Below are 12,880 nucleotides of genomic sequence, written 5' to 3'. Positions count from 1 at the left end.
GGGTGGAAGATGAGCACCAGGGGCGTTCTGTCCTTGTTACGGTTGGAGGGGTGGGGTCTGAGGGCGGAGGTGCGGGATGTGGACGAGATGCGTTGGAGGGCATCTTTAACAACGTGGGAAGGGAAATTGCGGTCTCTAAATAAGGAGGCCATCTGGTGTGTTCTGTAGTGGAACTGGTCCTCCTGGGAGCAGATATGGCGGAGATGGAGGAATCGTGAATATGGGATGGCATTTTTGCAAGAGGTAGGGTGGGAAGAGGTGTAATCCAGGTAGCTGTGGGAGTCGGTGGGTTTGTAAAAAATATCAGTGTCAAGTCGATCGTCATTAATGGAGATGGAGAGGTCCAGGAAGGGGAGGGAGGTGTCAGAGGTGTCAGAGATGGTCCAGGTAAATTTAAGGTCAGGGGGGAATGTGTTGGTGAAGTTGATGAATTTCCGCCACCCCACCACCAGGGATATATTTCCTTCCCCACCCTTTTCCGCCTTCCGCAAAGACCGTTCCCTCCGTGACTACCTGGTCAGGTCCACGTCCCCCTACAACCCATCCTCCCATCCTGGCACCTTCCCCTGCCACCGTAGGAACTGCAAAACTTGCGCCCACACCTCCTCCGTCACCTCCATCCAAGGCCCTAAAGGAGCCTTCTACATCCATCAAAGTTTTACCTGCACATCTACTAATATCATTTATTGTATCCATTGCTCCTGATGCGGTCTCCTCTACTTTGGGGAGACTGGACACCTCCTAGCAAAGCGCTTTAGGGAACATCTCCGGGACACCCGCACCAATCAACCCTGCCGAGGACATGGAGGTCCTGGGCCTCCTTCACCGCCGCACCCTCACCACCAGACGCCTGGAGGAAGAACGCCTCATCTTGCGCCTCGAAACACTTCAACCCCAGGGCATCAATGTAGACTTCAATAGTTTTCTCATTTCCCTTTCCCCCACCTCACTCTAGTTCCAAACTTCCAGCTCAGCACTGTCCCCATGACTTGTCCTACCTGCCTATCTTCTTTTCCACTATCCACTTCCACCCTCCCCCCGCCCCCGACCTATCACCTTCGTCCCCCCCCCCACTCATCTAATGTACTCTATCCTACTTTCTCCCCACCCCCACCCTCCTCTAGCTTATCTCTCCATGCTTCAGGCTCTCTGTCTTTATTCCTGAGGAAGGGCTTTTGCCTGAAACGTCGATTTTACTGCTCCTCGGATGCTGCCTGAACTGCTGTGCTCTTCCAGCACCACTAATCCAGAATAAAATAAAGAACTGCAAATGCTGGAAATCTGAAACCAAAACAGAATGTCACAATGAAACCCAGCAGATCCGGCAACACCTGTACAGCGAAAATCTGATTTAACATTTTGAGACCAGAATTCAGTTCTGATGAAGGGTTGCTCGACATGAAGCAGTAACTCTGTTTTTCTCTGCACAGATGCTGCCATACCTGCTGAGTTTCTCCAGCAATTTTTATTTTTGTTATTAAGGGGCCCACTTGTTTCAAGGACTTTAAAGCTCTGTATAACCAAAACAAAAACTAAGCCTATACATGGAGAATGGCCTCTTGGTTGAAATACAGAGAGCTGTCTGCCATAGGAACCATCTCAGATGAGTCAGTGCTTTGAGCAAAGGGGAGAGAATTGCAGAAGTTGGAGAGATAATTTGTCATTTATGACACTTTAATGTAACAGCAAAGAATCCAGCAGCAGTTCATTTGGCTTCAACTTTGATGCAACCAATCTCAGTTCTGCTGGCGACTTTGGAATTGAGAGTAATTGGAGTGTGAAATATACTTCTCACTCACAATGAGATGGTCTGTTTTTTTCAATCAATAATTGGTAAATGGTGATATAATGAGTTGGACTTGTTATCATGAGAAACTATGGGTGTGATGAATCTTACAATGTGAATGATGGTACAGTGCATTGGTTACAAGGGAGTGGTTTGACAGTGAATGGTGATATAGTTGCCTTGTTTCAGTTGGATGTATCAATTTTACTGGGTTGCCTTGTATTGCTACGCAAAGGGAGGTGGTTTGGGGAACAAAACCCAAAAAGGAATAATAAAGAGATAACTTACAAAATATAGAGCATGAGAGAAGGATTTTAAATTAAATGAATGGCTTTGTGTCAGATCATCAGTATTGAGCATTGTGACAGAGGGTGTCATTTAGCAAAAGTAAAGGACTGAGTCACTGCTCTTACATAAGAATATAAGAATTAGCAACAGGAATAGGCAAGTCTTTTGGTCCCTGAAGCCTACTGAGCATTCAATAGGATTATGGCTGATATGATTGTGGCTGTAACTCTACTTTCCTGATTACCCCCAATAACCCTTGACTCTTTCATCAGTTAAAAATCTGTCTTACTTACTCTGGAATATATTCAATGAAACAACCTTGAGAGCTTGATGGAGAAAAATACACCAAACACCAATGAAACTCTGAAAGAAGCTATTCCTCCTCCTCTCCATTTTACACTAGTAACTTCCCAGGATAAGGTGTCAGTGCTGTTGTCCAACTGAAACACATATGTACACAACAAAAATGGGCCTTAAGAAGAGTCTGTCTTTTTCTCTGATGGCTCCACTGGTGATTGTTTTATCCACTGTAACTGGACACACAAGCTTGACTCCTGGTCTGACATGAGTTAGCAGAGGCTGAGTAGGAAGAAGTGAGTGTGCAGAGAACTCCTGGCAAAAAGAAAAAGGAGAAAATTCAGCCAAGATTTTGACTCATAATCCATTGAATCTTAAGGAAAATGTATGTACCGGAGGTACAGTGAGGATAGTGGTAATCTTGTCCATAGTCTTGAACAACTCATGTGTGGACAATGGCCACTGCAGATATGTGTCTTAAAAATGAGAAGCACGTTTGGAAAATAAAACTGTGAAAACAAATTGTAACTGGAGCAGAATTATCAGGCTACAATGGTTTGTTTGTTGTGGCTTTTGATTGTATACATTCAACGCTGTTTCAAAATTTAGCAAGTGGATTACGTAAAGATAACACATTTGGAAGGAAAATGTGGCTTTATTCCAAAGTACCAGCTAAAAGAATATGTTAAATTTTATGATTGGAAATTTGAAGCCAAAATGGATCTAAAGTAGATGATTATCTCATTAGAAGACTGGAACTTTTGATTTATCAAGAGGTTGCCCTCAACTGAGGATAAAATACAAGATGCCATCTTGATAGATAAGAATAAAGCATCCCTATTCTGAGCTGTGAAAGCCAGTTAGGTTTCAGTTCAGTTATCAGTCTGATATTGAGACAACACCAACTACTGCTGGTCAACCATCAACTTGAAATAAAATGCTGTTTGGTCTGCCTGAAATATGTTGATTTTGAAGTGCTATGAGCTGGAGGCAACTGAGTGTTGCAGACTGACACACTTTATCAGTCCAGGATTACACGTTGAAGAATTCACAAAATGTAGGACCGCCACTACAAAGTCACAATGGGTAAAGGCCACAGTTTGGGACTCTCCTGTTGCTGTACACAGAATTGGAACTCAAGTGAAACCTCTTGAAATGAATACTTGACTCAAAATGCACACTGGAAACATAACCTATAACCGTGAATGTGGTGAAGCATTCCAAATGCCACTTACCATGATTAAATTGAACCGCACGATACCTCAAGTAATGCAAAATTTGTGCTGATATGTAATGTACTTCCACAAATTTTATGAGCAAATTATATCTGAGAGAGAAACAATGTTAAATCTCCAGCTTGTGCTGAATTAGTTGATTTCAAGGAAGACTTTGTTTTGGGCCTATAATTGGTTGCAGCACTCCTGGGTTAAGGATAGAGGAAAGTCTCGCAATGTTCCCAGTTCTGACTTGTGTCCAACACTAAGATAGATTTAATCAAAGTCTTCAAGATAAAATGGATACAGAAAGAATATATTGGGCAATCTTGGACTAAGGAACATAACGTAAATGTTACAGCTAGGCCTTTCAGGAGTGGCGTTTGGAAACACTTTTACATGCAAAAGGTAGTAGATGTTTGAAACTCTCTCCCATAAATTCCAATTGATATTAAGCCAATTTATTAATGTTGAACCTGAGATTAATTGGTTTCTTTTAATGAAAACAATCAAAGATATGAAGCAAGTGAAGTCTGGTCATATGTCAGTCATAATCCCATCAAACATAAAAATAGGCTCAAGAGGCTCCCTTTGATCCTCCTATAAAGAATTAATAGAATCTCTACTGTGTGGAAGCAGCCATTCAGCTCATCAAATTCACACCAACTCTCTGAACAGCATCCCACCCAATCCCTGTAATCCCTGGATACTATCAGCAATTCAGCACTGCCAATCCAGCCAACCTGCACATCTTTAGACCATGGAAGGAAATCGGGGCACCCAGAGGAAGGCCACACAGACACAGGGAGAATGTACAAACTCCACACAGTTGCTTGAGGGTGGAATTATACCGGGTACCTAGTGCTGGGAGGCAGCAGTACTAACTATTAAGCCACCATGCTACCTGATTGCAAACATATTGGCTCAGAAGAGTACTGAGCTCAGAGTGATTTAGATAGCATGCCTGCACTCAATTCCTGGTCTTGCAAGTGCATAATGGTCCTCAAAGTGACACTATAAGAGTGGGATTTTGCCTCTGTCAAGCAAGTCTGCAGAAAGGGTGCTGGTAAAGAAAACTGGAAAATGAAATAAGAATAGACTCAAATCAGCCCAACTATAATCTAAATGCCGGTCAGGTCGTTGGAAAATAATAATATCAAGTAATCTGAATGATTAAAGAGGATGTCAGGAACTTAGTACATACTGTGATGCTGAAACAGGATTTATTGCTGAGAAATTGCAGACGTTTGACCACAGAGGAACAAAAGTTTCTGGAACTTATTGTACTTTGAGTTTAACAGGGAGAAAGGAGAACTCGACAACCTCTGCACAATTTGACATAGAACCTTGAATGCTAGTCATTGAATCAGAAAGCACAAATCTCTGTTCAAATAAACATAAACATGCAGGGCAATTTACTACTATTTCAAACCGAACAAAATATTAGCACAGAGATGCCAAGACCAACTGGTTACTTTATTGTATGAGATTACATTCAAAGTTTTTGCAAATTCCAACTTCCTCTCAATTTTCAATAAAAAGTTCATAGTACTTTGTTCCCTGCAGTTCCTTGCAATTGAGTAAAACTAAATTGCTGCATTTTTCCCACACTCCCTTCAGTTTTCTCCCTTCTGCTCCTGAGCATGCTGACACTTAGCAACATCTGTGGTTGCTGACTTTGTGACCCTGGATTGTAAAGGAAGATATGCATTTATGTAGCACCTTCCATGATCTGATAACATTGCAAAGTTACGGTAAATTAAGTATTTTTAAAGTGTTGTTACTGTCGTAACATATGAAATATGGAAGGCAATTTGCACACAGTAAGCTTGTTAACTAATAATGAGATATTATGCAGATTTTGAACCCTCCAAAGGGTCTCAGACTATGAGGGTTTCACTGTGCAATGTAGAAGTTAATCCACATGCAAACATAGGGAACTCAATTTGCTGCACTGACCAATGGCAGATTCAGGAGTCTACGATGATGCTGGTTTGCTCTGTTGTCCTTGAGAATATAGCTAAAACTATCTGCTTTTGACTGTAAATCTATATTGCAAAACTGTCATATTGTGTAAGACTGGTCAATGAGCTCTTGGCACAGATCAGAAATCAGCATCGACATTATAAAAGAGTTCAGATCTGTCCAAATTCCATTGTGTTCTTATGACTGTAGTTAAGGCTGGTTATTCAACCTGTCTGGAGATCAAATAGGTCACTGGCAATAACTTATGGGCAAAGCATATTCTGCATTTTAGAGTTGTGGCAAATGACAATTTAAATAGAGTCCATTTAAGGAGCTAGTTTTGTGCTTGTGCTGATATGGATGTATGCCACTGTAAATGATGTTGGACTTTGACCAACATTCTCCATCACCCATGTCACTCACTCCAAATGTCAAATGTTTTTGTACTATTTGAATATATCTCCCCCACCCTCAGTGTTCTCTTTTGTAACTTTCTGAGCAGTGCTTAGATTAGATTAGATTACTTACAGTGTGGAAACTGGCCCTTCGGCCCAAAAAGTCCACACCGACCCGCTGAAGCGCAACCCACCCATACCCCTACATGTACCCCTTTTTACCTAACACTACAGTGTGTAAAATGTGTAAAACACAGTCAGCTCAACAAGCCCAGCTCACTGTTTATGCTCCACCCAAACTTTCTTCCATCTTCATTCATTAAATCTAATGTATTTCTATGCCTTTCTGCCTCATGTGTTTAACCAGCTTACCCTTGAATATGTCTACCTGTGTGCTATTTGCTTCAACTGTTCCCTGTGATATTGAGTCCCACATTCTTACCTCTTTCTGAGTAAAGAATTCCTATTTGACATAGTCATCACTATCTTTTATTTTGGTCTCTAGTTCTGGACTTCGCCACAAGTGAAAACATTTTATCAAATTACTTCAGAACCGTAAAAACATAATAGATCATCCCTATCACTATTTTTTAAAGTAAATGACCCCTGTCAATTTATTACTTGCCTTACTGATGGGTATCATCTCTTGGTTTTAGTATCATTCTGGTTTTTATTTAACTCTATGCCTTTATAAGCTTTTTAGTGATAAAGAAATCAGAAGTGTGCTCTATATTCAAAGTGTTGCTCTAACTCCAGATAAGACAGCAGACTGGACTTGAGACAAAAAGTATGTACTAATAATCCAGAAAATGAGTTCAAATCTCACTATAGTTAGGTGGCAAATTGATCCCATACTTTATAACTCAGGGAGGCTGAGGTTGATTGAAGTGCCCATGACACTGCCTTGACTGAGGACTGTTAACTCAGCACAGACTATGAATTAAATTTCCTGTTCTCAGCCTCAATTTAACCATTAAGGCTGCCCTTGGCCCTGCCGTCACATTGGGCTATTGTCCTGTACAACAGAGACCAACATTGATCAGGCTATTCCAAACTTTTAACCATACAGCACTCCCTCAGCACTACACTGAGTGCAGGAGCTTGGATTCGATACAATCAACTCGCAGCATTAGAACTTGAACAGAAACTAGCACAGAGGCAAGAACACTGAGCTGGCCTAACATGCTCTATCTAAATCAGTCCACTAGTCTAAAATTACTTCCACTTAGAGTCATAGAGTCATACAGCATAAAAACAGACCCTTTGGTTGAACCAGTTCACGCTGACCCTAATCCCAAACTAATCTAGTCCCATCTGCCTGTGCTTGGCCCATATCCCTCCAAACATTTCTCATTCATGTACTTATTTAAATGTCTTTTAAACATTGTAACTGTGCCCACTTCCACCGCTTCTTCTGAAAGTACTTCATGTAAAATAATTGCCCCTTTTGTCTTTTTTAAACCTTTCTCCTCTCACCTTAAAAATATATCCTCCGGCCTTGATAACCCTGACCCTAGGGAAAAGACACTTGCCATTCACTATATTTATACTCTTCATTGTTTTATTAATCTCTATATGGTCATACCTCAACCTCCTATGCTCCAGTGAAAAAAGTCCCAGCCTATCCAGCCTCTCCTTTCACTTCTCAAAGGAAAGCTAAACAAATGAGGAAGAAAAAAAATTAAGGCATAGATGGATAGAGTTAGTTATAAGTGGGTGGCAGGATGACCACCTGTCTTGTTTTTTAAGGTGTTGTCCTTTATTTTGATTGATTGTCTGGTGCCCAATTTTTCTAGGACAGACTGTGGGAGAGTGATCCAAGAGGTCTCCAGGGTAACTTTGAGTGATTGAGCAGGACTGCAAGTGAATGAGTCAGCCAGCTGAGAACTGGAAATGCTGTGACTCAACATGATCAGTTGTAAGCTTTAGTCGATTTTAATTTTTCCTCCTTCCTGCCCTAGTTATCATGGTTTCAAGTCTCTGTCCTCCCCAGCAAACCCCCCCCCCACCTGCCTCCATGATTATATTAACACCCTACCTCATTAATAACCACCCAAACAATCACTAGCACCTTCTTACCCCCACTACCATCTTGGTCTCACAGTTAAAGTGACCTTTTATTTTGCCTAAGAATTGGTGATCCTGGAGGATGAGAAGAGGCTTGTGAAATGCATATAGACCAGAATGGATATGTTGGATTGAATGGCCTGTTCCTATGGTATAAATATGTAATGTGCAAAAGCTAATGGCAATTGTTTCACACTCAAGTCTGCATTGTTTGTGTTTTCAATCCCTACTTTGTTCTTAGGTGGGGGCAGACACTGTGCTAAACCAATGGCCCTGGGGCTAAGGAGGGGGCAGAAATTCAACTCCTGATTGCTATCTATTAACAGCAGTGGAAATGCCTGTCTGTAAAAGGCAAAATCAAAAATCACACAATACAAACAGGACAGAGCCTAGTTTGCAGTACTGGCAGTGAAACTGCCTAACGGCATTTACTGTCTGCATGTCTCACTGATATCTGCAAAACCATAATCCCAACAACCGTCAGCTGCATGGACTGGTGGGACTCAGTGACAACAATGAGATGGGAAATAATTTTAAAAAAACTTTAGAGCAAATCTTTTTAAGTGAGTCGTGTCTTTTCCCACTCAAAAGAAAGCAATATGTTTAAACAAACTGTTCGGTTACATTTGGTTTGAATGTAATGCTCTTAACTACCAGGACAAGCTGTTTTGTTTTTGTTTTCCTTCTTGGTGATTTCCTGGCTGGGTCAAAGGTAACAAATATAAAATGCCTGTAGAGAGAGAGAGAGAGAGACCTGGCCATCATCAAAATTCCTGGAAAAGCTCAAATGCAGGGTAGACAGCCAGCTCCCTGTGAATACAGGGACACTGAAAGATGCACTAATGTCATTATTCAGGTCACTGACTTATAGCGATTGCCAGTTCTCTTGTATTGCTGGTGACGACTTGCACACACTGGACTGGACCAGTGAACTCTGCAGCTACCCTGCTTCCCTGTTTGTGAACTCCACTCGATTGCTCAATACAACGCTTGTTATGAAAACTGCTGCCAGAATCCTTCTTAACTATGTGTGTTGCAGAGGACAGGCACTTGTTTATCATAGCTCTAGGACAGCAAGAAGATTAATTGCAAGGGCTGGATTATCAGCGGGAAAACATGGCCAGGCACCATAATGCCCATGTTGAAATGTTTCCAGTTGTGGGGGGGTCAAACACCAAGGATCACAAATAAAGAGGTGTCACAGATAAATCCAACAAAGGATTGAACAAAAACTTGGTGTGTTGAGAATGTGGAACCTGCATTCCACATGTGGAATGTGGAGAATGGGAGCAATTGAGGTGAAAAGAATAGAGATCTTTAAGTGGAATTTGGATAAAGGTAAAGTCACTTTAGTCCCATCCAAGAGAGACAACAGCTGGTGGTTTAACCTAAGGGGCATCACACCACAGGCATGGGGGGGTGGCTAGATGGAGAGTCCTTCATGGTAACTTCAGCTGGTGCAATAATTGAACCCATACTGTTGGCATCATAGTGCATCACAAGCCAACTATCAAGTCAACTGAGTTAACCAACTTTGATAACTGCATGAAGAACAAAGTTATAGAAGAATGTACCAATAGGATGAGATGAAATAAAGTGGGGGGGGGGGGGCGGTGGTTATAAAATTTCTAGGTCATTCTATGCAATTAAAACAGTATAAGTTTCCATTTCATACATGCACCATATTTGTCAGTAATTAATCTGAGCCTCTTACATGATTATTTACTGCCTGGACCATCAGATCTTTTGTATCACGTCTCCTCTAAACACCCCGTCCTTCCAACCCTACCAATAACAGGCTCAGGAAACTCATCCCAGTGGCTCATGCTTTCTAGGAAATCTAGGCTATGAGCATTGGCAAGTCATTTAACCATAAACAAAATGACAGCCAAGCCAAGCTTGTCCCCAGCAACTACCGAATATCAGTTGGGGATGGAAGCTACAACATACTTCCTTGCTTTTTGCGTCAGTGGGAGCTGAAGTCAATTACAATATCCCTGTTGCCGTGCTCACTAGGATTAGCCAGCTCAGCACAGACCAGGGATCAAACCTGCAACTTCCAGTTTGCATGACTCAATTTCATTCTGAGGATGTTTCAGCATATTATGGCAAAGCTGTTTAATGTGCAGCATAATGCTAAACTCACCACAAACTAGTTTACTTCAGTCCAACTTCATACTGAACACGCAGTGGTATAAATCTACTATAATGGTACCCACTTATATGCTAGATTAGATACATTGTACTAGCTAATGTTTCACAGAGAAATATACTGCATTGCTATAAATCAGGTGCAATGTTACACAGAGTATGCTAATCTCAACACGCTGTACCATCTAATAAAGTTCTGCAAGGGATATTTTGGTTACTTCAGGTATAATGTTACACTGAGATAGTTGATATAACTACAATGCAATGTTTCAGATAGGTTATACTAGTGTAAATCTGCTATGATGTTACACTGAAAATCTATCTCACCAAAGCATTTTCTAGAGAAAGTAGTGTCCAATCATTTTATCTTGATAAGTTGCTATCCCATGGCATGTTAAAGACCAAGAATTGTAACAATTAAATCCCTGAACTCATTACTTTGCGTACCTCCCAGTAGTTGATTAATAACAATCCTTGGCATTCAGATTTGAGATATATGTCAATTGTACAGCCTTTCCCAAACCTTCAAGCTCACAATATTTAAATCAACGATTAACTAATGTCAAATCAAGTAGAAGTAAGTTGTTTGCAATTGGTAGCCTCAGTTGCCAGGATTTCAATGCCACTTATACCTGGGGACTACCCAATATGCAGAGGGATGGTGGATGGGAGTTTATGACATGGACGCCAGTGGAAGAGATTTCTAGTCTGAAGGGCAGCTGTAGAGTGGACAGAGAGACGTCTTTTCCTGCTGAGACTTGCAGGAGAGAGCTAACCTAAGTCTTTTTTTAGATAGAACACAATCCTGAGTTCAGACCAACCATTCTTCTTCAAATAAGACCGACAGAAGATTTTCTAAAAAACATCATTCACAGGATGACAGCCTCCAGGATTTATTGTCCTTACCTAGTTGCTGCTTGAAAATGTGGTGATGGACATTTTAAACAATTGAAGTCCATGTGCTAAATATATTTCTGAAATTCTGTTAAGTAAGGAGCTCCTGACAGAGCAGGAATAAAACAACATCCAATATATGTCCCAGCCAGGATGATGAGTGTTTTTGAGGCCGATAGTACTCCCATAATTTTGCATAGAAAGGAAAAATAATTCTACTTTCTAAGTCATTTCCAATTTAAAGAGGCCAGCAAAAATGAAATGCAATACATTTCAGAAGTTGCAAAGTCTGGGGAACTCTTCCAGGAAAGCTGGGTCATGGAAGAGTCTGGGAACAAACTGGGACTTCAGTTAACACATCAGGTGGAGGGAGATGGAGAAATCATTGTGATGGGAAAATCACTAATTGTCAATATCTGTTTTGGCAAAATTCACAAGGTTTTTTGGAATTAGAAAAATTAATTGCCAGATGATAAATGCAACAGGATTGGGTGTTTGCCAAAGAAGCATTGACCTTAGTTACCAGGAGAGGTATGGATTTGTTGGGAGTTGCGAATCCTCTGTGAATGAAAGAAAAATTTGGATTCAAATTATGCTTTTCATAATTTCAAAATGTTGCAAAACATTTTTCAGCCAATGCAGTACTTTTTGAAATGTCAGTCTTGTTTTGCAGGAAATAGTAACGAATTTGTGTGTTGTAAGTTCTTACAATTGAATTAGATAGATAATAAGTAGATCATCTGTTTTGATGATGTTGGTTGGGAAATAATTATTTATTGCTGATGGGTACAGAGTAGTCACTCAAAACACTGGAACAATATATTGTGGCTTCCAATACTGCCCTAGCTCCCACATTGCCCCTGGTGCTTCAGATAACAAGATTAAGAGGACTAGTCAGGTTCTTACACAGCAGATGATGGAATATGTGGGAGTCTGGGATCTATATCATGCTGTACCCTTTGCAGTTTTGTTACTTCTGTCAACTAAGTCTAAGTTTTGCACTTCCAGTGTTTTTACTCTGTTTGACACTGCAGGGATATTAAACTTTTTTATATATATAATTCTTTGGCCCAAAGATATTCTTACTGCCATACCACAGCTGAGATCACCCAAACTCAATGCAGACTTGGGATCCACTTGGTCTCATCTATGGTTGAGTGGATATTACTTTCACTTCTGAATCAGAGGATGTGGGTTTAAGTCTCATTTCAGAGGTTTAAATGCAAAATCTAGGCTGACACAACCAATACTATGCTATCTCTCAGATGCATTGCTAAACCTTTTCAGATGGACATAGAAGCCCTGTGACGTTTTTTTTGGAAAAGTTACAGATAATTTCTTCTTGGTGCTCTGGTTATTATTTAGTACTCCACTGACATTAGCAAAAGAGATTATATTTCATTATCACATAATTACTTATGGTCTATTGCTTTGCAAGAATTGGCCATGGCCTTCCCTGAATGTTTTTTTCATTCTGGGATGTGGGAGTTGGGTGTCACTGGCTGGCCAGTACTTATTCCCTGTCCCAATTGCCCTTGAGCAAGTAGTAGTGAGCTGCTTTCTCGAATCACTGCAGACCACTTGCTATAGGTTGACCCACAATGGTATTAGGGAAGGCATTCCAGGATTTTGGTAAAAACAATGACTGCAGATGCTGGAAACCAGATTCTGGATCAATGATGCTGGAAGAGCACAGCAATTCAGGCAGCATCCGAGGACAGGCAAAATCGACGTTTCGGGCAAAAGCCCTTCATCAGGAATAAAGGCAGAGAGCCTGAAGCGTGGAGAGATAAGCTAGAGGAGGGTAGGGGTGGGGAGAGAGT

This window comes from Chiloscyllium plagiosum, chromosome 31 (genome assembly GCF_004010195.1).
Source record: "Chiloscyllium plagiosum isolate BGI_BamShark_2017 chromosome 31, ASM401019v2, whole genome shotgun sequence".
Classification (NCBI taxonomy): domain Eukaryota; kingdom Metazoa; phylum Chordata; class Chondrichthyes; order Orectolobiformes; family Hemiscylliidae; genus Chiloscyllium; species Chiloscyllium plagiosum.
This window is presented reverse-complemented; position numbering follows the sequence as displayed.